Here is a 24,657-nt window from a genome sequence, read left to right on the forward strand (position 1 = left end):
GGGCGATATAATATAGCAACAAAGTCTGGGCATTATATGTAGACCCATCCTCTGTATGCAATTAAGATTTGTAAAACCCACCTTGGGTTCTCTTTAAAGGACACATGAAATGAATGAAAAAAGTTAGATACTTACCTCAGTAGTGGGAAACCTCTGGATGGTCCAGAGGGCTCCCACATCCTCATAGAATCCATCGTTTCAGTGCAGGGAACCTATTCAACATACCGATTTCATAAATTTGGTCAAATAGGATTCTCCTGGCTACATGCATGGTCATAGAAGAATTCATCATAACTGGGCATGCACGAGGAAGGTCTACCTATGCCCAGTAGAATGCAATGCTTGTGTACAGAGGAAAAAAGTCAGACTTCATTCTGCTGGGTATGTGTAGACCTTATTTATGCATTCCCAGTCTTGATACACTCATTCATGGCTTGCAGAATGGTCAGACGATGAACTTAAATGACCCTGCAGTGGGTACTACATGGATCTAAATACTGAGGAAAATATCTAACTTATTTCTTCCTCCTCATTTCAGTTTTGCTGGAACGTCCCAACTCTAAGTACTCTTTTATCTTTTTTCTATGACACTGTAAATGCTGTGTCTCATGCGTACCCAGTCTACGTTTTTTCATACATTTGAATAGGATGTTTAGATTATTATAACTGCATAGAAGTTTGCAAGTTGCATTACTATTACTGTTAGTCTCAGTTCAAATGCCCAACAATCTTGTGGGAATTACTTTCAGTGATTGGGTAGTGATGCCACATAGAAAGCACCAATTGGACTGTTATGCTGCCAAATCACATTGATTTGCAGGTTTAAGCCTTTTATGCTGAGTACAATTATTTAGGACTGGCACTCAAAACACATGCTCATAATGCTGGATACACACGGTGCGTTCCCGCACGCGATGTTTCGCTCGATTATTTCCGAGCATTTCCGAGCGCATTTCGATGATTGTTAGGTTGATTTACATGTAAAGTATGCCAAATCGACCTAACGATCCATCGAAACGCGAATCGGACATGTCGGAAATAATCGAGTCGACGCGAATCGACGGGAATCGAGCGACGCATCGAGTGCGGGAACGCATAAGAGCATAAGAGGCTGGAACACTAACAGTGTAAAAGTAACTGAAAGTGGTCAAAATGAATGAATAATTTAGTTCACCCCATTGGGATTCCATCTTTAGAACTGGTTCCTTCTCTACCTAAACCCATCAGCACGCTAGCAATCACTTAAAGGGATACTGTAGGGGGGTCGGGGGAAAATGAGCTGAACTTACCCGGGGCTTCTAATGGTCCCCCGCAGACATTTTGTGTTGGCGCAGCCACTCCCCAATGCTCCGGCCCCGCCTCCGGTTCACTTCTGGAATTTCTGACTTTAAAGTCAGAAAACCACTGCGCCTGCGTTGCCGTGTCCTCGCTCCCCCTGATGTCACCAGAAGTGTACTGCGCAGACACAGACCATACTGGGCATGCGCTGTGCGCTCTTGATGACATCAGCGGGATCGAGGACACGGCAACGCAGGCGCAGTGGTTTTCTGACTTTAGAGTCAGAAATTCCAGAAGTGAACCGGAGGCGGGGATGGAGCATCGGTGAGCGGCTGCGCGGGCACAGGATGTCTGCGGGGGACCATTAGAAGCCCCGAGTAAGTTCAGCTCATTTTCCCCCGACCCCCCTACAGTATCCCTTTAATGCTCTAGAACCTGAATTTCAAGCTGAAGGAAAATGTACCACCCTTTACCTAATCTACTTCTAGCTTAGTGCACTACCATTCTCTGTCCACTATAGGTGGAGATACACAGTGTCACAAAATGCATCTGCTGGCAAATTTCCTGAACTATTCATGAACTTCCTCCATTTCGCCAGCAGATGTCCTCCGTGTCCTCAGTGTTTGCAGCAGCCGGAAATATTCTCTGCCACCAGCAGAGGTCTCACTCACAGAAACTGTTATTGCAGATTTAATGAGAGCAGGTCTGTGATCACCTGAACTTTTTCATCTGACTTTCTTGCACACTATATAAGCTGCTTTAACAGACCACTCTGTGCTAGCTCATCAATGTCAGTTCCTGGTCCTGAGTCCTAGCCTTCCTGTCTTGCTCAGCCTTGTATCTGCTCTTACCGTGTTTGACCTGTTTGCTGTATTTTGACTAACCCTTTGCCTAAGCGATTGTATCTTGATTGTTCCTCTGGTTTGACCCTGCATGTATGACGTTCCATTGCCCGCCGATTATATTCTGTTGCTCTGCCTATGTATATAGTGTATATAATTTTCGTGTATATATATTAGTCAGGTTCGGGGTTCAGTGTGCACACTATTGTTATGCTTGGGATACATTTGCATATTATCCTATATGCAGGGGGTCCATAGCATATACAATCCCTGATAGTTTATGCTACTGTATTAGTTTCCAGTTGCACCATTGCTTATACTAATAGCCTGACGTTTGTATGATTCTCTGCATAAGCTTAATGCTAATTGTTTATGCGTCCTGATGGTCAGATTCTCTGCATAAACTTAATGCTAATTGTTTATGCGTCCTGATGGTCAGATTCTTTGCATAAACATAATGTCAATTGTTTATTCGTCCTGATTGTATGATTCTCTGCATAAACTTAATGCTAATTGTTTATGCGTCCTGATTATTTGATTCTGTGCATGATCTTAATGCCTATTGCTTATGTAAGCTGTTTAACAGTTTAGTTGCATAACTCCGTACATGAGTTTAATGTACAACATTTATGCTGTTTATCTCTTGAGACTGTTTACAATAAATATTTATATTTATTCCTTTTAATTCCAGTTTCAGTGTTTCTTGCATAGTGACAGAACAATCTCCCTTGCGATTCCCTTGCATTGCACACCAATGCATTAGAATCATGACACACAGACAGGAGAAGCAGAAAAGCACTCAAATAACCACATACTTGTTCTCTCATTGTCATCATTCAGCTCAAAACTGAAGCAGTAACAGCAGTATTGCCGTATAAGCATGTCTGTTGTGTCTAGATCTAGCAGAAACCATTTTATGAATGACTTTTAGGTAAAAGGCCTGAGTAGCAGTGGACTAAGAACAATAGAGCTACTCAGATGCAGCCTTACTACCTAAATATTATTTTTTTTCACAGGTTGAGGCAAGAGAGCAAAGCTTACCTTAATTCTACAGATTAAATACATGTTGATGTGAGATAAAAAAAAAAGCAAGCAAAAATTTGAAAAATCATGAAAAATTACTACACATGCATGGTATTGTAAAAATAAAATACACAATTTAAAAAATGGTATAGTAGTGGGAAGAAAGGAATTGCTGGCACTGCAGAAACTGTTTTGCATCCAGGGAGGAGGAGGGAGAGAGGGGAGCTATACAGTCCCATACAGGGGTATGTGTGGAGTAAATGCTCAGCGTGCTCAGGCCAAAGTCACATCATTATGCGGAAGAGAAGAGGAAAGTGCCGGCACTGCTGTCATATACTTTATTCCAACATCAGTAAAATCATACAGTGATGAAGACCATAGTCCATACAAAAATTGGGAAACACATACCGTTGGTGGCTGTGGGTGGTTCGGTGGGTGCGGTGGGTGCAGAGCCTGACGGCCGTTTCGCGCGCTTTGCGCTTCTACAGAGGCTACAACCAGCCCCTGTAGAAGCGCAAAGCGCGCGAAACGGCCGTCAGGCTCTGCACCCACCGCACCCACCGAACCACCCACCGAACCACCCACAGCCACCAACGGTATGTGTTTCCCAATTTTTGTATGGACTATGATCTTCATAAAGTATATGACAGCAGTGCCGGCACTTTCCTCTTCTCTTCCGCACAATTTAAAAAATGCATGATAGCTTTGTTTAAAAACTGAATAGAAGGAATGTTAAACAAGCACAGCAAGATGCAGATATTGTTGACCATAGAATGCTGTTAGTTTAAATGCAGTAGTTTGCTGTGTATCTATTTTATCCTTAAAGCTAATAATATCATGTTGTTCAATGGAACTGAACTCAAGGTCAAAGAATGCTTCACCTAATCACAAGACTACAAAGTTCCTGAAATAAATTCTCTAATGATTGTGAAGTATTCTTATGTCTCCTCTTTGCCATGACCCTAAACCTGCCCAGTCATGTCACCTTTGCTTGATTGGCTAGGATAGTCTACAGTTCCACAGAAGAGCATTTGTTGCTCGCCCACAGTCCTGCCCATCTTCTGCAATGTAGTTGTTATTAATTAAAGACAAAACAGTCCACAACTGACCGTACACCTCCCTGTTAATCTTCAATCAAACAATCCTCACACAAAGTGGCAAAGACGATGGGATCCATAGGAAATGTAAATCTCCAGAGCAATGCATGTATGTAATCAGTCAAGAGACCACTTGTGCATTGCTTGAAGGTACTGTTTACACCCTCCTGCTTGCCAATATACCCTATTTTCCCAAAAACAAGACAGTGTCCTATATTAATTTTTGCTCCAAAAGATGTTCCAGGGCTTATTTTCAGAGGATGTCTTATATTTCTATGAAGTGGTGCTTTAACCCTGCGCTGATTTTGCTTGGGATGCCCAAACTGCAGTTTTCCAGTATTGTCAGATTGCCTCAGGGTGGAGGAGCAGAGTGGGTGGCTAGATTCTGCAGTACCCGGTACCTGAGGTGGCTGTGCATAATGATAATAACGCATCGGGAAGTTTCTCTGAGCTAAACACTTTCTGTTTCCTTGTACTGATCCAAAGGTACCGTACCATATGCTACTGTACTGTATTGCTTAGGCACCGGCCCTGTCATCCCTGTACATCTGATAACTTTTCTGTGTGCTGGGCTGGCAAGACCGATGCTCGATCGGCACTGCACCGCTGCATCACTAGGGCTTATTTTCAGAGTAGGGCTTATATTTCGAGCAAGCTCAAAATAACAGCTAGAGCATTATTTTTAGGGTAGGGCTAATGTTTGGGGAAACATGGTATTATGAAATCCTATCTATGTAAATGTGTGCTGTAATTCTTACTTTGTATTTAGAAAATGCAGCACACAGAAAGGTTACTTGGGCTCAGCAGAGTAAAATAAATGTTTTTTTCCCTACTATTGAAATGTATATCTTTATACTTTTTAAATGCCTTGGGCATTAATCAGGACGGGACCGAAATAGACTGAGAATAAATATACAAAAGAAACAAAGTCAAGAACAGATGGCTGGTCAAATTTGTAGGAAGTTTTGATGCACTGTTGAATATAAAAATGTAATTGATTGTGAATGGTCCAGTGTACACAATAATTCTAACATGTTTTTGTATTAATCCAGGTCATGTAAAAAGCTTTACTTCTATTTGTTGTTTCATGGAGGGTAAATAGAGAGTTGATGATGGTAGATGAGCAATTTGCTATTCACAGTGTGAAAATTGTTAAGAGTTATTATGATTATGAACAATCTAACCTCTACATTTTGTTTACTATTTTGATAAAGGCAATTATCAAATGCATGTCTGCTTTTTTCCATGTTTTTTAGCACACCTGTCTCTTGGCAACAGTGTAGACATCTACAGTGAAGACTAGCATTTCTGAGGATATGTACATCATTCTTAAAGGGGCACTATGGCGAAAAATTTTAAAATTTTAAATATGTTCAAACATATACAAATAAGAAGTATGTTTTTTTTTTCTAGAGTAAAATGAGCCATAAATTACTTTTCTCCTATGTTGCTGTCACTTACAGTAGTTAGAAGAAATCTGACAGAAGTGACAGGTTTTGGATTAGTCCATCTCTTCATAGGTGATTCTCAGGGATTTATTTATTTTCAAAAGCACTTAGTAGTAAGGGCTCTGCCTCTGACACAGGAGACCAGGGTTCGAATCTCGGCTCTGCCTGTTCAGTAGAGTTGGGCCGAGCGGTTCGCCTGCGAACGGTTCCATGCGAACTTCAGTGGTTCGCGTTCGCGTCCCGCAGGTGAACCTTTGCGGAAGTTCGGTTCGCCCCATAATGCACATGGAGGGTCAACTCTGACCCTCTACATCACAGTCAGCAGGCCCAGTGTAGCCAATTAGGCTACACTAGCCCCTGGAGCCCCACCCCCCCTTATATAAGGCAGGCAGCGGCGGCCATTACGGCCACTCGTGTGCCTGCATTAGTCAGAGTAGGGCGAGCTGCTGCAGACTGTCTCTCAGGGAAAGATTAGTTAGGCTTAGCTTGTTCCTGTCTGGCTGCATACCTGTTCTGTGAACCCACCACTGCATACCTGTGCTGTGAACCCACCACTGCATACCTGTGCTGTGAACCCACCACTGCATACCTGTTCTGTTCAGTGGACCCGCCACTGTATACCTGTTCATTGAACCCACCACTGCATACCTGTGCTGTGAACCCACCACTGCATACCTGTGCTGTGAACCCACCACTGCATACCTGTGCTGTGAACCCACCACTGCATACCTGTTCTGTTCAGTGGACCCGCCACTGCATACCTGTTCTGTTTAGTGAACCGCCACTGTATACCTGTTCTGTTTAGTGAACCCGCCACTGCATACCTGTTCTGTTCAGTGGACCCACCGCATCAGTGCGCATACCTGTGCAGTTAAGTGAACCCGCAACTGCATACCTGTTCTGTTCAGTGGACCCGCCACTGCATACCTGTTCTGTTTAGTGAACCCGCCACTGCATACCTGTTCTGTTCAGTGAACCCACCGCATCAGTGCGCATACCTGTGCAGTTAAGTGAACCCGCCACTGCATACCTGTTCTGTTCAGTGAACCGCCACTGTATACCTGTTCTGTTTAGTGAACCCGCCACTGCATACCTGTTCTGTTCAGTGGACCCGCCACTGCATACCTGTTCTGTTCAGTGAACCCACCGCATCAGTGCGCATACCTGTGCAGTTAAGTGAACCCGCCACTGCATACCTGTTCTGTTCAGTGGACCCGCCACTGCATACCTGTTCTGTTTAGTGAACCGCCACTGTATACCTGTTCTGTTTAGTGAACCCGCCACTGCATACCTGTTCTGTTCAGTGAACCCACCGCATCAGTGCGCATACCTGTGCAGTTAAGTGAACCCGCCACTGCATACCTGTTCTGTTCAGTGGACCCGCCACTGCATACCTGTTCTGTTTAGTGAACCGCCACTGTATACCTGTTCTGTTTAGTGAACCCGCCACTGCATACCTGTTCTGTTCAGTGGACCCGCCACTGCATACCTGTTCTGTTTAGTGAACCCGCCACTGCATACCTGTTCTGTTCAGTGGACCCGCCACTGCATACCTGTTCTGTTTAGTGAACCCACCACTGCATACCTGTTCTGTTCAGTGGACCCGCCACTGTATACCTGTTCATTGAACCCACCACTGCATACCTGTGCTGTGAACCCACCACTGCATACCTGTGCTGTGAACCCACCACTGCATACCTGTGCTGTGAACCCACCACTGCATACCTGTTCTGTTCAGTGGACCCGCTACTGCATACCTGTTCTGTTTAGTGAACCACCACTGTATACCTGTTCTGTTTAGTGAACCCGCCACTGCATACCTGTTCTGTTCAGTGGACCCACCGCATCAGTGCGCATACCTGTGCAGTTAAGTGAACCCGCCACTGCATACCTGTTCTGTTCAGTGAACCGCCACTGTATACCTGTTCTGTTTAGTGAACCCGCCACTGCATACCTGTTCTGTTCAGTGAACCCACCGCATCAGTGCGCATACCTGTGCAGTTAAGTGAACCCGCCACTGCATACCTGTTCTGTTCAGTGGACCCGCCACTGCATACCTGTTCTGTTTAGTGAACCCGCCACTGCATACCTGTTCTGTTCAGTGGACCCGCCACTGCATACCTGTTCATTGAACCCACCACTGCATACCTGTGCTGTGAACCCACCACTGCATACCTGTGCTGTGAACCCACCACTGCATACCTGTGCTGTGAACCCACCACTGCATACCTGTTCTGTTCAGTGGACCCGCTACTGCATACCTGTTCTGTTTAGTGAACCACCACTGTATACCTGTTCTGTTTAGTGAACCCGCCACTGCATACCTGTTCTGTTCAGTGGACCCACCGCATCAGTGCGCATACCTGTGCAGTTAAGTGAACCCGCCACTGCATACCTGTTCTGTTCAGTGAACCGCCACTGTATACCTGTTCTGTTTAGTGAACCCGCCACTGCATACCTGTTCTGTTCAGTGAACCCACCGCATCAGTGCGCATACCTGTGCAGTTAAGTGAACCCGCCACTGCATACCTGTTCTGTTCAGTGGACCCGCCACTGCATACCTGTTCTGTTTAGTGAACCCGCCACTGCATACCTGTTCTGTTCAGTGGACCCGCCACTGCATACCTGTTCTGTTTAGTGAACCCACCACTGCATACCTGTTCTGTTCAGTGGACCCGCCACTGTATACCTGTTCATTGAACCCACCACTGCATACCTGTGCTGTGAACTCACCACTGCATACCTGTGCTGTGAACCCACCACTGCATACCTGTGCTGTGAACCCACCACTGCATACCTGTTCTGTTCAGTGGACCCGCCACTGCATACCTGTTCTGTTTAGTGAACCGCCACTGTATACCTGTTCTGTTTAGTGAACCCGCCACTGCATACCTGTTCTGTTCAGTGGACCCACCGCATCAGTGCGCATACCTGTGCAGTTAAGTGAACCCGCCACTGCATACCTGTTCTGTTCAGTGAACCGCCACTGTATACCTGTTCTGTTTAGTGAACCCGCCACTGCATACCTGTTCTGTTCAGTGGACCCGCCACTGCATACCTGTTCTGTGAACCCGCCACTGTATACCTGTTCTGTTCAGTGAACCCACCGCATCAGTGCACATAGCTGTGCAGTTAAGTGAACCCACCTACCTACGTGAGTGCACGCAGTGTGATATACCACTCCGTGCATACCCGATATGGACAAAACAGGTAGAGGAAGAGGTAGTGGCAGAGTCAGAGGAAGGCCACCCGGCAGGTCTGCGCGAGGTCGTGTAAATGTAATTTCGTGTGGACCTGGCCCACAGTACAGTGCTCGGAAGAAGGCACGTCCCATCACCTCCCAAGATTGTCAGGACGTGGTTGAGTATTTAGCGACACAGAACACCTCATCTTGCTCAGCCACCAGTGCTACTACTAGCACCACTTCCGCTGCATTTGACACTTCGCAAGAATTATTTAGTGGTGAAATCACTGATGCACAGCCATTGTTGTTACAGCCAGATGAATTTTCACCAGCTCATATGTCTGAGTTACGCGGCAACATTATGGATGTAACGTGTAAGGAGGATGAAGGACCTACTGATGTTGGTGCATGTTTGGATTTGTCTGAGGCAAGCGAAGCTGGGCAGGATGATTACGATGATGACGATGATAGGGATCCTCTGTATGTACCCAATAGAGGAGATGAAGAGGGGGACAGTTCAGAGGGGGAGTCAGAGAGTAGGAGGAGGAGAGAAGTTGCTGAAAGAAGCTGGGGCAGCTCTTCGTCAGAAACAGCTGGTGGCAGTGTCCGGCACCATGTATTGCCACCTATGTACAGCCAGCCAACTTGCCCTTCAGCATCAGCTGCTGAGGTCCCCATAGTGCCCACATCCCAGGGTGGCTCAGCGGTGTGGAAATTTTTTAATGTGTGTGCCTCAGATCGGACCAAAGCCATCTGTTCGCTCTGCCAACAAAAATTGAGCCGTGGAAAGGCCAACACTCACGTAGGGACAAGTGCCTTACGAAGGCACCTGAAGAAAAGGCACAAACAGCAATGGGATGGCCACCTGAGCAAAAGCAGCAGCAGCACACAAAAGCAAAGCCACCCTCCTTCTCCTCTTCCTCCTCCATCAGGTGCATTACCTGCTTCTGCCGCTTTCTCCCTTCCACCTTCACAGGCACCCTCCTCCACTCCGCCTCTGCCCTTGAGCGGTTCCTGCTCCTCTGCCCACAGCAGCAGTCAGGTGTCCGTGAAGGAAATGTTTGAGCGGAAGAAGCCAATTTCGGCCAGTCACCCCCTTGCCCGGCGTCTGACAGCTGGCGTGGCGGAACTGTTAGCTCGGCAGCTGTTACCATACCGGCTGGTGGACTCTGAGGCCTTCCGTAAATTTGTGGCCATCGGAACACCGCAGTGGAAGATGCCAGGCCGCACTTATTTTTCGAGAAAGGCCATACCCCAACTGCACCGTGAAGTTGAGAGGCAAGTGGTGTCATCTCTTGCGAAGAGCGTTGGGTCAAGGGTACACCTGACCACGGATGCCTGGTCTGCCAAGCACGGGCAGGGCCGCTACATTACCTACACAGCCCATTGGGTGAACCTGGTGGTGAACGATGGCAAGCAGGGCGCAGCGGACCAAATTGTGACACCTCCACGGCTTGCAGGCAGGCCTCCTGCCACCTCCTCTCCTCCTGCTACATGCTCTTCGCTGTCCTCCTCCTCCTTGGCTGAGTGGCAGTTCACCTCTCCAGCTACACAGCCCCAGCTCCGCAGGGCCTATGCTGCATGCCAGGTACGACGGTGTCACGCCATCTTAGACATGGCTTGTCTCAAAGCGGAGAGTCACACTGGAGCAGGCATGGTCGGAAGAGCTAATTTCCGATTCCGCGGTAATTCCGCATACCGCCACTACCGAAATTCCGCTTCCGCTACATTCCGGTGGAATTCCGCTACATTCCGCTACATTCCGCGGTATTCCGCCACGTGCACTTTCCGTATTTTTAAACGGACTTCCGTAATTTTTAAACGGATTCCGTAAATTTAGGAGGAAACACTCAATCGCTCATTTGAAATATCTATTGTTAATAAAGTTGATTTGTATTTTGTAAATTTGGATAAAAAAAATGTTGAAACCGTTATTTTAGCGCAGTAACTCTCCGCTGATTATGATTGGTCAACTCATTCCGCATCTCCTGATTGGTCAATTCATTCCGATTCCGATTTTGCCCGAATTCCGAATTCCGGATTGCAAATTCCGAATTCCGGATTGCAAATTCCGAATTCCGCGGAACCATGCGGAAACCCCAATTCCGGCGGAATTTCGGAATTTTAGCTTCCGCGGAATTCGGAAGCCCATGCCTGCACTGGAGCAGCTCTCCTGGCTGTTCTTAAGAAACAGGTGGATGAGTGGCTGACCCCGCACCACCTGGAGATAGGCAACGTGGTGTGCGACAACGGCAGCAATCTGCTTGCCGCTTTGCATATGGGGAAGCTGACACACATACCCTGCATGGCACATGTCATGAATCTAGTGGTTCAAAGATTTGTGGCAAAGTACCCTGGCTTAGCGAATGTCCTGAAGCAGGCCAGGAAGTTCTGTGGGCATTTGAGGCGGTCTTACACAGCCATGGCACGCTTTGCGGAAATTCAGCAAAAAACAACATGCCGGTGAGACGCCTCATTTGCGATAGCCCGACTCGCTGGAACTCGACCCTGCTCATGTTCTCCCGCCTGCTAGAACAGAAGAAAGCCGTGACCCACTACCTCTACAACTACAGTAGAATGAAACAGTCTGGGAAGATGGGGATGTTCTGGCCCGACAACTGGACACTGATGGAGAATGCATGCAGGCTCATGCGGCCGTTTGAGGAGGTGACCAACCTGGTGAGCCGCAGTGAGGGCACCATCAGCGACTTAATTCCCTACGCTTACTTCTTGGAGCGTGCTGTGCGTAGAGTGGCGGATGAAGCTGTGAATGAGCGTGACCAGGAACCGTTACGGCAGGAACAGGCATGGGACCAATTTTCATCAGACCCAGCTGTTTCCTCAACACCTGCGGCAGCACAGAGGGGGGAGGAGGAGGAAGAAGAGAAGTCGTGTGCAGAAGACGAATCAGACTCAGAGGATGATGAGCAAGGTGTTTCTTTGGGGGAGGAGGAGGTGGAGGGGACAGCGGCAGGAGAACAACCTCAGCAGGCATCGCAAGGGGCTTGTGCTGCTCAACCTTCCCGTGGTATTGTTCGCGGCTGGGGGGAGGAGGTTGACTTACCTGACGTCACTGAGGAAGAGCAAGAGGAGATGGAGGGTACTGGATCCGACTTTGTGCAGATGTCGTCTTTTATGCTGTCCTGCCTGTTGAGGGACCCCCGTATAAAAAACCTCAAGGGGAATGAGCTGTACTGGGTGGCCACACTACTAGACCCTCGGTACAGGCACAAAGTGGCGGACCTGTTACCAACTCACCGGAAGGTGGAAAGGATGCAGCACATGCAGAACCAGCTGTCAACTATGCTTTACAATGCCTTTAAGGGTGATGTGACGGCACAACGCCAGCAAGGTACCACTGCCACTAATCCTCCTCCCGTGTCCACGCAGTCAAAGACAGGACGCTCCAGCGATCTCATGGTGATGTCGGACATGCGGACGTTCTTTAGTCCAACGCCTCGCCGTAGCCCTTCCGGATCCACCCTCCACCAACGCCTGGAACGGCAGGTAGCCGACTACCTGGCCTTAAGTGTGGATGTAGACACTGCTGTGAACAGCGATGAGGAACCCTTGAACTACTGGGTGCGCAGGCTTGACCTGTGGCCAGAGCTTTCCCAATTTGCCATCCAACTTCTCTCCTGCCCTGCCGCAAGCGTCCTCTCAGAAAGGACCTTCAGCGCAGCAGGAGGCATTGTCACAGAGAAGAGAAGTCGCCTAAGTCACAAAAGTGTTAAGTACCTCACCTTTATCAAAATGAATGAGGCATGGATCCCGGAGGGCTGCTGCCCGCCCCAAGACTAAGTCAGTCCCCGCACATACAGCATCTCTGCCTGCACGCTGTGTGACTGGCTGCCTGGCCTGCCCCAAGAAGACTAAGTCGCTCCCAGTCCCTCCACACAGCATGTCTGCCTGCAGGCCGCTTGACTACCTTCTCCGCCACCACCAACAGGGTCCGGGACTCCAGGCGGATTGCTGAATTTTTTAGGCCGCTGCTAGCAGCGGCCGCTGTAATAATTTTTCGGGTGCGTGTACATGACTGCCTAATTTTTCTGGCTGCACTGCGGGCAGCTGCAACAACAAAAGAAAAGGCATGTACATGCGCCCATTCCCCTTCGTGATCATTACCTTGCCGTGGTGAAGGGGCTTGCGTATCACAATGGAGCAATGACCGGCGCCTAGATGAGTGTCTCGGGGGGCACACCCACGATAATAAGGTCGTTGCCTCATTGTGGTCAGACCAAATTTGATCAGCTGGACAGTCACTGTTCTGTCATTCAGCTACATCAGCCAGGTGACCATATGGGCTGTAAAGCCACCAAAACCTGCACTCTCGCCATGGTGCGCACCAGTAAAGCACGGCCGTCACTACACAAACAGCTGTTTGCGGTGCGTTACACGATGAGTTTGGTGTGTCAGTGTGAAGCAGTACCTTAATTACACTACCTGATTGATGTATACACATGCAAGATGTTTGAAAGCACTTTAGGCCTGTCATTTAGCATTCAATGTGATTTCTGCCCTTAAAACGCTGCTTTGCGTCAAATCCAGATTTTTCCCGGGGACTTTTGGCATGCATCCCACTCCGCCATCCCCCCCTCCAGGTGTTAGACCCCTTGAAACATCTTTTCCATCACTTTTGTGGCCAGCATAATTATTTTTTTTTTCAAAGTTCGCATCCCCATTGAAGTCTATTGCGGTTCGCGAACTTTAACGCGAACCGAACCTTTCGCGAAAGTTCGCGAACCCGGTTCGCGAACCGAAAATCGGAGGTTCGGCCCAACTCTACTGTTCAGTAAGCCAGCACTAATTCAGTAGGAGACCTTTGGCAAGTCTCCCTTACACTGCTACTGCCAATAGAGCGCGCCCTAGTGGCTGCTGCTCTGCTCTGGCGCTTTGAGTCCGCAAGGAGAAAAGCGCAATATAAATGTTATTTGTCTTATCTTTGTCTAGTGAATGGCAGTTTCTCTGTCCAACTGCCAAAAAACTGTGTAGCAAACAGGGAAGCTGGCCAGCATCATCGTTTAAATCTTTTTTAGGGATATCTTTATAAAGAATAAAAGCCTTGCTGAGAATCCCTATGAAAAGATGGACTAGTCCAAAACCTGTCACTTTTGTCAGATTTCTACTACCGTGGTAAGTGACAGCAACATAGGAGAAAAGTAATTTATGGCTCATTTTACTCTGGAAAAAGCGTACTTCCTATACTTCTATGTTTGCACATTTTTAAAATGTAAAATTTTTTCAGCATAGTGCCCCTTTAAACCATGGAACATACATTCAAATAGCAAATGTGTTGCTAACAGCATAGGGATTGTTATAGCAACCTATGTTCCCATGTGACCACCATAGGGTTCAGGAGCTTGGGGAGGGGGGGGTAGCATTGTTTAGTCTGATTTAAGTTTATGCAGGCTTGCACAGTCTCTGGCAAATAAGCTTGGAATACAACATCTGCACCAGAGAGGTGCCAAGCGTATTTTGGACTCCGTGCTGTGTATCACTCCAGTTGTTTATTGCCTGAGGAAGCGGGATTTTGCAACTTGTCTTTGGAGTATATAAATAAATTATTTATTACTTGAATCGACAGTACCTGTGTCTGTTTTGGGTTGGCTGGTCCACCACCACATCCCGAACGTTTTAAATGTTTTAGTGACTTTTATCCGACTGGCGCCTCTGTACAGCTCTACACAACAAGAATCCACCCTTGGTGGAAGGGTGGTACACCCTCTTTTTTTCCTCTATCCACAGAGAGCGACGTCTTAATCCTGAGTGGGGACAGGCTTGGTCTCCCCACCTGCCTTTTCAGTGGTTGCCTTGGAGGTAACCCTGGTTTGTAAGTACAATACTTACGTTTCATCATTATCATTCGCACTCCTCCAATACAAGCTACACTATATTGGGCTCTCGGTTTTCTACCTTTTTACTTCTATATGGCTTATTAACCTGCACAACATGTCTATAGCATCTGCTAGTATGCTGTATTGTTGTGTATGTTACTGTTTTAAAATGTTGCAGGACTGTGAAAATCATGGAAGTCTGAGAGTCAGTTGAGGGTGCTTTACTGACTTTGCTTCAGGACTTTTTAACATCCAATTGTCCCTGAAATGTGTTAGAAAACAGAAGGGGGCTCCTCAAGGACACAGTTAGTGGGCACTTATTTCAAAATCCCATAGCTATGCCCAAAATACAGACTTCTATACTGACATTCCGGTAAGGGGCCAATAAGGCTCCTGGGGCTTTTTAACTATATTGTCAACTCTTTAGACTATGTAGATAAAAAGCTCATACTCAGGTTGTAGCTGAGCCCTTTACAGGGGTAACATAAAAGTTTGCTTTGTCGTGTGCAGTAATAGTCACTGGGCCAGATTCATTAAACTTTATGTTGCGTATGTGTAATGATCGGTGAAGCACAGAGAGGATCTGATTACCGGTGATCTGCAGTATCACTGGGAATACAGATGTATACCAGATTATAAGTGATCTGCAGTATCACCGATAATCCGATATACCAGCTAACCTCTGTTCACCTGAGTAGAGTGTAGTGTTTGGTGTAACAGTAACACTTTTGAGGACTAAGCCTCAGCGCAGTAAGGTATACTGCACGGATTCCTTCCGAAGACCTGGACTGTCCAAGACGGGAGGAGTCAGGCTGCGAGAAGGAAGGATTGTCTAAAAGTAACACTCTGGAGGAGGTGTCACTGATAGAACGGGGAACCGCCTCCAACAGTGAGGTCGGTTCTCGAGGTCGGACAAGCCAGGTCGTACACACACGGACAGATAAAGTACAATATCAAGAGGCAAAGGCGGAGTCAGGTACAGGCAGGGTTCGGCAACAGGGTATCAGAAATATCGAGGTACAAGATCAGTAGGCAGAAGCAGAGTCTAAGGACGAGCCGGGGTTCGGCAACAGAGTATCAGAAATATCGAGGTACAAGATCAGAGTTCAGGAGGATAGTCAGGCAGGCAAAAGGTCAAAACAGATAATCACAATCAAACTAGTACTTTAAGCTATCAACAGAAACTAGCTAAGTGTAGGATTACAGCTCCAGCTGGTCCCGGAACACTTGCGGATCTGACTACGGATCTGGGTGCTCCCACGTATGTGATCGCAACGCCAGACAACCAGCAACTGAATAAGCAGCAGAATATATAGTTGCTGGACTCTGCTGCCCCGCCCGAACCATTCAGCCAATCATGAGTCCTGCAGGAATCAGCTGACCTTCCTGATCAGCTGACACTTCCTCTGCAGGTATAAAGGTCCTGAATTCAGGCCCGCGCGAGCATAGCTCTCCATCTGCCTAGGTGCACTAACAGACCCAGCCACACCAAGCACATGCTGCTGTATGCAAACAGCCGCTTTGCTGTCAGGACATGCCGCAGCTTTTCCGCGTTCCACCCCACCACCAGACGCGTGCAAACCGCCGCGTAGGACGCGAAGTAAGCCGCCTAGCTCTTGGCACACGCGGCGGCTTTTCCGCGTTTCCTCACAGTATGTAAAGTTTATCTGGTGTTATGCCAATATTGTAATATGTCATTTGAAAATAACGTACCATACTTTGAAAATAATGTACCATACGTACCATACTAGCGAGGGGGATCTAATACTGTGGTGGAGGAGGGGGCCGTCCAGTTCAGAAGGTAAAGAGTGGCAGCGGTTCTTATAAGTGCAGGATGGACAACATCTGTTGACTCTACAGCAAGTTCTAATGCTTTCACCTCTCTCAAGGGGAGTATCTTACCACCAAAAGACACTGGATCGTAACACTAATCCCCTAACAATATCCCACATACTCAGTTGCTTCTCAGGCTGGTTACTTCCTAAACGTATGGGTTCTACCTACATCTGCACAACCTCAACACAATCCTGTTACTAGTTTAAGCACTTAAACTATTGGAAGGGCTTATTAAGGTTAAAGAAGTTACTGCCTAAGCCATTTTTCAATTTGTTCTGTTGTTGCATTGCGGTCCTCTCAGTGCCTTTGCAAACTAGAGTGGTCAAAATGAGCAGAGTCACTATAGCCAATTCACATCAAAGCACAGTACTGTATCACAGCTTACTGTATCACAGCCGACCATAAGACTCTTCTGACCATAGGACGCACCTAAATTTAAAGGACAAAAAGCACGAAAAAAATAGTCTAAACCTTGTGCATCCATGGAGCAGGGGCATCTTGGGGAGCTACACCAAATAGTGTTTGAGTACATTGAAATGCAGAATGAAGTGAAATGAGACAGGAATTAGACTGCGTCCTTCTCACGTGTCCTGAAGTCTGTGGAGGTCTGTGGCTGGTTCTCCCCCTAGCTCCCCAGAGCTGTGTGAATATGGTGAGTGTATTGCCCTTGTGCCTTGCCAGCAAAGCTTCTTTTGGCTGTGGCTTCCTTTTCTCTTCTCCCCAGCTTGTAAAAGTGTGCTGTCTGTCCAGCTGTAGCATATGCTGCTGAACACTGCATTCCTGACTCTCAATGCCACACTTGCTCCTGGGTTCCTTCCTCATCAGATCCTTCGTTCCCCCTGCTTTGCTCCCATAATACGATCAGTGACACGGCTCTCACTCTCTGGTCAGCTGTTACATCTCACAGCTGTGGTTTGAGGGCTGCGACATTTGCAAGCATCAAGGAAGCTCTGTACCAATACCAATCACCGGAAGTTCGGCAATGCTCTTCTCCCTCTGGCTGCTGCTGCATAGAAGGCATTACCTCTTCTCATGGAACACCACTGCAAATACCGGAAGTTCGACAAGGCAATGCTCCTTCTGACTCTGGCCACCGCTGCACAGAAAGCATTGCCCCTTCTCCCAGAATGCTGCTGCAAATACTGGAAGCTCGGCAAGGCAATGCTATTTCTCCCTCTGGCCACCGCAGCACAGAAAGCATTGTCCCTTCTCCCGGAACGCTGCTGAAAATACCGGAAGCTCGGCAAGGCAATGCTATTTCTCCCTCTGGCCACCGCTTCACAGAAAGCATTGCCCCTTCTCCCGGAGCGCCGCTGAAAATACTGGACGATTGGCAAGGCAATGCTCCTTTTCGCTCTGGCCACCGCTGCACAGAAAGCATTGCCACTTCCCCCAGGAACGATGCTGCAAATCCCAAAAGTTTGGCGATTCTCCTCTGTCAGGCCGCCACTGTTTAGAAAGCAGTGCCTCTGCTACTGGAACCCAGAGTGAGTGACAAGCTGCATCATTCTGTCTGGAGGAAGGGGGGGGGGGGTGAGAAATGAGCCATGTGTAGCCTGGAGAAATTGCTGCACATGGATATTACTATTGAAGGGGGGAAGAGAGCCCGGGGACAACTAGACTGCCAGGGATTTTGGTGCATTCGGACCATAAGACGCACCAACATTTTCCCCCTCCTTTTTGGGGGAAAAAGTGCGTCTTATAGTCTGAAAAATATGGTAACTTATCATTAAAGGTTAAAGTCGAAGCAGTCGCAAATGCATACACTTTAGACATCTTATTTTGCTATATCACAGCTAGTTTGAGTGCATTTAAATAGAGACAGGTAACCTTAAATGGTTCCAGAATTCATTATACATTAGCCGTGTTATCTCCGGAAATCAGTTGACAATACTTGACCTTACTTGCCCAAGCAACTTATTTATGTGTATTCCAGTTAACATTGTCTCATTTCTTAAATGGGTTGATTATATTTAGCATTGTCACAATCTAAGTGTGAAAGCCTAAATGATTGGCCTAGTTAAAGAACAAGCTTTTACGCAGATTAAGCTATTTGTATCTGCAGATATGTTAATCTCAATCAAAAGTCTCAATATTTACAGAAAAATCACAACTAGTCCAATTCAAAACAGGAGAGAACATGGGGAGAAACATCTACTTGCACTTGTCAAATATGTTTACATGCAGTATTAAATCTACTCCAGTGCATGCATTATGTTTTGGAAGCCACTACACAGGTGAATGTAATTTGAGTGGTCTCCTGTCTAAACCGCGTGGACAAAATAACATTTTAGCGGCACAGCTGTCAGCCACCTGATAAGTCGCTCTGACATTACTGTCACGCCAGTGTGCTGTGGCTGGGATTAAACCTCTTCATCCCTTCTTAATGTTATAAGAACTAACTGGGAATGTTTAGCAAGAGATTAGAACAGTTCAAACCAACATAGATTATTACACAGCCAAAGGCAAAAAACATATTTTTCCACTTATTACTTTCACATCAGTGCCTTAATGTAGAGATACGTATATATATACGCATAAGAAATCTAACTTTTTATCCTGGACGTGGATATCTGTTCTCCTGAAAACATTGTAATTATGTGAACTGTAGGATGCTTACAAATGCCTTACAAATGCCTCTGCATGCAAATCTTACTATTATTGTCTTGTTACATAGTGCTGGCATCTTCCCCAGCACATAAAGTCTGTAGTCATGTCATTCATTAACCGTCCCTCAGAAGAGTTCACAATCTAATCCTCACCATAGTCATAGTCTAATGTTCCTATTGGAGTTTAAGGCCAATTTTGTGGGAGCCAGTTCATTTATCAGTATGGTTTTGGGATGTGGGAGTAAACCTACACAAGATGAGAGGAGAACATTCAAACTCCATGCAGATAGTATTCTGGCCCAGAAGTGAATTGGGAACCATGGTGCTGCAAGGCAATCAATGGGAAAATTAATAAAGATGCAACAGGAATTAAGAAGTTTGTACTGTGATTTTTTTTTTCTTTTTAAATAGGATTGAACTTAATCCCAGTCAGAAGCTGATACCCCCTTTCCCATGAGGAATCTTCCTCTTTTCTCAAAGATCATCAGGGATGTCTGTGCGGCTGATATTGAGGTGAAGCCCCTCCGACAGTGTGATGTCATTGCCACGGCCATGACAGTTTCCTCTCTGTGAACCTTGTTGCATTGTGGGAGATAATGTTTTTTGCCAGCTGCCAAGCAATCAGTATCTTCCTCTGTGCAGACATATATAAATTAGTGGGTGTGTTAATAGATAAGGGCAGTATGTGCTGTCCCTTTCTTTTCATGATTGTGAGCAATAAAGATGATGACCAGCAGGCCCACGGTGGATCTAACAACATGAACAAATACACAGCAAATATCAATCATTTCTTGCTCTATCTTCTATTTTTAACTTTTAACTTTGCAATGTCTTCATTTATTTATTTTTTTCCCTCCTACTACTATTTTTTCAGTAAAGTTCCTCTTTAAAGGATCTGTTGATCATGGTATTGTATATCACAAATCTTATGGAATCCACACCTTAGTGGGTCAAAGCTGTTTTGCTGGCGCTAATTGGTTTTATGATGTTGGCTGAATTCTTTGATTTCCCATTGGGACGTAAGCAAAGGTCTTTATTGGCCCAAGCTACAGCTTCCTCAGAGCATAGCCCTGGGCCATAGAACTTGATGTGTCACAGATGAGAAAAAGCATGCAGCCAGTGTAACCATTAAAACTCTTCAGACCTCCATGCTTTGTTTCTGGACCCTTCTACCTTCACAGTTAAACTGAACTTGCAAAAGGACCATGTTCAACTAGCTGACTGGTGTATAAGTAGAGAAATCTCAAGATATTGCTGGAAATAGATGCCACAGCTTTGTTGTGAAGGAAGACAGCAGATGCAATAGCTTTTTAGTTTAAAACACTCTTCTGTTGCTGTGTTAAGTTCCTTGAATCTAAACTGCAACTAAGCCTACTATTACACTCAAATGTATTTGTGAGAACTCCTTTCTCATATTTCACCAGGGATTGAAGCTCTTCACTTCCTTACTATTGAGACCGAAACATTTGCATGCTAAATAAAGTCTACATAAGATTATGTAAATGCAATTTTCTCCTTTCCATCTGACACCTCTTTCTAGTATCCGGTCCTCAAATGTTTATCAGCTCGCAGTTAAAACCAATACATAAAAAAAGCATCTAATAGTTGTTTTTTTTTAGGTGTTTTATATTCCGCAAGTAGGGATAACTGGAATATTTTGGAGCTCATTTAAATGACATCTTCCATGTAATCATCCACAAAGGCTTCATGATTGTTATTTCTTTTAAGCTAAAACAAATTATTTCTAAATTATGTATCTCGTGCCAAGAGAGGCTCTTGAGAGTACAATGGCCATTTATCTGCATGCATTAGGGGTAAACACAGAAATCGAGCAGAGGGCAGCCCCATTCCTGGCACTAGATTACTTTGAGCAGAATAGATGCTATTATAATTCAGGTGGCATCATTTCATCTCATTACAGCATCAAGCTTTGAAAATGGCTATGACTAAAATAGTGTATTTGTCTGTGCAGGTAGAGTATGTGCAGTGTTGTTACAGCCGCAGACTTTCCTGGATACAGCTGGCTTGTGAAACACATATCACTGAAATGTCTTACTTTGCCTCAGCTTTGGTTATAAAATAATGATCTATAAATGGGTGTGTGCTTTGTGGTGCTTAGTGAATTAGCCAACTCATTGTCTGGTGCAGTAGTAAAAATATCCCCTTAAAGTGAATCCAAGTTGAAAATAAATTGATAAGATAAACAATTGTATTTATCCGCCTACTCCTAAAAATTACTTTTTTTTTAGAAATCCCATGGTCTTATTTTAAATTTAAATATTTACAAAGTAGATTGAATGTTTGTTGACTTTGCTCAGTAGCAGCCTAATAAGTGTCCCAGAGTCAGAAAAAGGTCAATAGTCATGTATTTTATCTCCCCCTGCTCTCAGAATTTGTATTCTGCCAGGAAAACTTTTATGGCTGTAATTAGTTTATCAGTGATGTTTACTATATCACAGACAAGGTACAGACAAGACAAAAGCTGTCACCTCCATGCCTAAAAATGAAGTCTTTCATTCACCAAAATAAAACAGCCTGGTTATGAGTATGCTTTGCACTGTGCATACACATTTTTATCTCATAATGTCACATGTTGCCTCAGGTACACTTTCAAACTTGACACATGATGTTACCTTTCTATGATTAGTAAGACTCACAGTGCTGTGTTAAAGCAAACCTGTATCTTGGGGGGGCACAAAAGGTAGATACTTACCTCCATAGCCTTTCCACATTCTCCTGCAGACCACTGCAGGTTGCCGGGACACCCGGTAGCTTTTGGCTATCTCCTTTACATGTATGAGTGCAGGCAAGCACAGGATGGCTCGTGCCTGCACAGTAGGAAGGAGCTGCCAACTGGGCCATGTGGCTCTGTGCTACTGAGCAGGTGCAATGAGCCTCGGAGGGTTCTAGTGCTGGAACGGTGGGGTGCAAGGGAACAGGAGAAGCCAGAGGCTTCCCTGTACTGAGGTAAGTATCTCAAATGGACTGTTTTTCCCTTCAGGCATCCTTTAAAATGTTAACCAAAATTTAAGGGGTAGATCAGTGACCAGTGGGGTTGCTTTCTTCACTTATGAGGACATAAGTGATGAACGCATAGACAGGAGATCACTAAATCCTCCGTAGTGGTGATATAATTATTCAGCAGGCCTAAACTGGACTTTTTAAAACTGGCTGTTGTTAAATTAGGCACATTGGGTTGCTGAAAGGTTGGTAAATGAACACTTTAAAGGAATACTGTAGGGGGGGTCGGGGGAAAATGAGTTGAACTTACCCGGGGCTTCTAATGGTCCCCTGCAAACATCCTGTGCCCGCACAGCCACTCACCGATGCTCCGGCCCCGCCTCCGGTTCACTTCTGGAATTTCAGACTTTAAAGTTGGAAAACCACTGCTCCTGCGTTGCCGTGTTCTCGCTCCCGCAGATGTCACCAGGAGTGTATTGCACAGGCCCAGTATGGTCTGTGTCCGCGCAGTATGCTCCTGGTGACATCAGCGGTAGCGAGGACACAGCTGTGCAGGTCTGCAAGTCTGAAATTCCAGAAGTGAACCGGAGGCGGGGCCAGAGCATCAGTGAGTGGCTGCGCTGGCACAGGATGTCTGCAGGGGACCATTAGAAGCCCCGTGTAAGTTCAACTAATTTTCCCCCGACCCCCCTACAGTAGTCCTTTAATGATTGCGGTATCATGCAGGCCCATGCAGTAAATTTGTGTTTTGCTTTACGTCAGATCGCGATTTATTAAAAAAAAAAGAAAGGCTACTGTGGGTGCTGCATAAAACTGCAATCACATAATCACTAATTTACATAGCTATGATGACTTTTGTTATTTAATCCAGTCCATATTTACTAGATCACTTATGAAATTCCCTATAGAGATGTGTGGAAATTATTTTAGATCTCTGGAGATGAGTTAGGGAATCAGCTGTACCATGTACCAAGAAGTACCAGTATTTGAAAAAAATAGTCAGAATTATTCTGGTTATTTTCTTACTTGCTGATAGCTTAAAAGGAATTTTATTGATAAAGGTTTGAAAAACACACCTCAGAGGGAACTTAGGAGAAAAAGTAAATTGAATAAAGGCCAGTGTCTCCCGTCATTGTCACTTTCCTCACTTGCTGCTGTATACATGACAGTGCTGTTTCTGAAAATCTTTAATGTGGGGCACCCACTTTACGTGACAGTGCTTCTTCTGAAAACCTTTAGTGTGGGACAAGCACTTTACGTGACAGTGTTTCTTCTGAAAACCTTTAGTGTGGGCACCCACTTTACGTGACAGTGCTTCTTCTGAAAACCTTTAGTGTGGGGAAATCACTTTACGTGACAGTGCTTCTTCTGAAAACCTTTAATGTGGGGCAACCATTTTATGTGACAGTGCTTCTTCTGAAAACTTTTAGTGTGGGGCAACCACTTCACTGGCGAACTCAGGGGGCTGTTCCGGGTGTCTGGAACCTCCCCCCTGCACTGAGCTGTGTATTCAGCCAGGGAAGCCCGCATAATATAAACAGCCTCATTCTCCCTCCCTTCTTACTTCTGGTGCTTCCCTCCAGCTAATAGAATGAGAGAGGCAGCTGAGCTTCCCTCACAACCCTCACAAGAAGATGCAGCCTACAGTGAGAGAATGTTGATTATGGAGTCCTGGACTCTCCACAGCACAGAAGTGTCAGACATGATGAAATTAGAGTGCAGGCAAGCTGGTAAATATGCACAGCATGATGCAGAGCTTGCCTGGACTCAGGGTCTGTGGGCAAACATCTGTCTGGTCTCTCCCCATTGTTATAATGACTGCATGTGTGGATAAGGTGTGGAACTGTGGATAACAAGCTGAAAAGTTTTTGACAGTCCCTAGACTCCAGGAGGGCTTCTTTCTGACTTGTGTGAGAGACTGACAGGGACAGGAGTCCGATTACAGGCAAGTAGCCTGTGTGATGTGGGACTTCAATACAGATAAGTTCTCTGCTCCATCTCCGGGGCTATTCTCAATTTCTCCACTCCTCTCTCTGGGCTAGTGCACGCCAAAATGACAATAGCAATCGCTAGCAATTTGTGAGTGTGATTTTGTGAAGTGATATTTAGAGCGATTTTTGAATGAATTGCTCAAAAACATGCTACATGCAGTATACCTGCGATTTTGAAAAAATCACAACGCTGCTGTGGGAACACCCACATAGGGTAACATTAGCCAAGCGCTTTTCAAATCACTGTTGATTTGAAAAACGCTCAGAAGCACTCTTGGTGTGCACCAGCCCTCCCTCATTCACCTTTGTTTCCCTCTTCCCCTAGTGCTGGCTGGCTGACTGTGTGTTCTTGTCTTACAGGAAAGCTAAATAAAAGTGCAATCCTGGTGAGGCAAAATAATATTATTTAGTATTTATGTAGCGCCGACATCTTCCGCAGATGCATATATCCCTGCATCATATGGGTATCGCTTGCGCTATGTGAAACTATGTAGCATATTCCACTGAATTGTCCAAACTAAGTCTATCTCCTGTTCCTCTCTTGGGGAGTTGTT

The 24,657-nt window shown here is 45.9% G+C and overlaps 1 protein-coding gene across 1 annotated transcript in view; it reads left to right on the forward strand.

Moving 5' to 3' along the window:
• The window catches only part of SHISA9 (shisa family member 9), a 628,900-nt gene that overhangs the window by 306,973 nt on the left and 297,270 nt on the right, over positions 1–24,657 (forward strand). The gene's annotated exons all lie outside the window — the stretch shown is intronic.

This window comes from Hyperolius riggenbachi, chromosome 7 (assembly GCF_040937935.1).
Source record: "Hyperolius riggenbachi isolate aHypRig1 chromosome 7, aHypRig1.pri, whole genome shotgun sequence".
Lineage (NCBI taxonomy): Eukaryota > Metazoa > Chordata > Amphibia > Anura > Hyperoliidae > Hyperolius > Hyperolius riggenbachi.